Source organism: Phoenix dactylifera, unplaced genomic scaffold, assembly GCF_009389715.1.
Source record: "Phoenix dactylifera cultivar Barhee BC4 unplaced genomic scaffold, palm_55x_up_171113_PBpolish2nd_filt_p 000384F, whole genome shotgun sequence".
Taxonomy (NCBI): Eukaryota; Viridiplantae; Streptophyta; class Magnoliopsida; order Arecales; family Arecaceae; genus Phoenix; species Phoenix dactylifera.
Window position 1 is genome coordinate 316,633 of NW_024067831.1, and position 1,957 is coordinate 318,589.

Genomic DNA, 1,957 nt, shown 5'->3' on the forward strand with positions numbered 1-1,957 from the left:
TATTATGATTTCAGATTTATTCATGTTACTAATCCTAACACAAACATGCATCATATGCATCCAAAATTTCAGATCTACTTAATCATGCATAATCAGCAATTAAATCAATCATAAAAAGCACTTTAGATCTAATCTAAACATGTTAATGATTTTAGATTTAATTGCAAGAATTAAAACATAAAAGTTTAAACATAAACCTGGCTCTGATACCATTGAAAGTGATTCCTAGGTTCTTCGGTGTTTAGCATGCTGAATTTTTTTTTTTTTTGAAAACCATGGCTGAACCTGATCGGGTTGCCTACGTACATCTTCACAAGAGGAATCAAGCCACATGTAGTTCTTTTAAAATTTTAAAAATACAGCGGAAAAATGAATCAAACAATTTAATTCATACATGCTTACAAGATCAAATCTAGAAATCAGCACATTAAGAACACATAGGATTATGCCGGAATCGTTTAAACAATTATGCTAAAACTTTTATGCACGATTAACTATCAGATCTGAAACTTAAGAACTCTATTCTAATTAATCTCCGAATATCCATCGAATGGATTCTGAAGATATCTCCGTGAGGAGCCCCAAAAGAGGGTAAAACCTCGGGGAATCGAACCTAGACTTTGACACCATAATAAATGATTAATGCTAGATTAATACCTTTTATGATGGATGAAAGTTGTGAATCTGATTCTTGACTTCGCAGCCACGCACACGAATGGCCTCTACGAGAAGTACACGCGAAGTCCTGAAGGATCTTCTTCCGCAACAGTGCTAGCAGTTGCAGAACACTTGAAAGCTGAAATCTGCCCGTCGGGATTCAATCAACTCTTGATCAATCGTCTTGAAGCAGATGGAGATGAGGTTTGTAAGGAAAGTAGAGGACTCAGATCTGATCTTGAATCTTCTAGATATTCACCCTGAAAATCCTATCTAAAATGGAGAAGAAGAGGAAGAGGAGGCAGGTGAGGAAGAAGCCTGCAATGGATGGATTTTTGGTGCCCATGTTTGACCCCTCTTAATGGCCTCCGAATTTTCATTCAAAATTCGAAATTTATTTTCAGAAAACCTCTTTTAGTTGGCACATGCAAAGGAATAGGAACAACCCAAATCAGATCTCAACCAAATCTGATTTAAATTCAAATTTTAAACACATGTGCAAGAGGGAAGGAATTTGAAATCCACTCGGAACATCTCTCGACAGTAGAGCATTCCGAAATTGGTCACGTTCAGTGAAATGTACTCCTACACTTCACCTGTGTGGCATACCAGTGTCTCCACACTCCTTGGTTAAGAGGACAACCAACGTATATGTCACACAACGACCTAATCTCGATAATGCTGTCGTCCTAGTAACAACATATCATTTGGTCGCGAACAAGTTTAAGGACTCAAAGATAAATCCTCCTTTATCACAACATAAGTCCTAAGGACTTCATCATATAAGAGTTCATTTGAAGATGAAATGATGAATAATGCCAAATAACACTTTATTAATTTGTCAATTCATTTACAAAATTCAATCATCAATATGCTGACGATTGACATTTAGGATACAAATTCCAACATGGACCTGGTAAGTTTTTCCGTGTTGAGTCAAATTAAGCCGCAGGCTCCACTCCTGGTGGTGCCCTTCCGTCAATTTCTTTAAGTTTCAGCCTTGCGACCATACTCCCCCCTGTGGAGTGATTGATTAAAACCCTATTTGATTTTGATGAGCTCAAAGCATTTGAGTATATCTCTTGTTTACTAATGAATTTAATTAAGTGTTTCAGTGAAAATCTTGTCTAAGTGTCTCTAGACTTAGTTCATAATATTTTGCATAAGTTAAGAAGTCAGCCTGAACCAAAGTCTGAGACTCGAGTCGACTCCAGAGTATCACGAGTCGACTCCAAGCGTATCAAGTTCACTGGCACGGGCTCGAGTCGACTCCGGATAAGTACGAGTCGACTCCGACTTA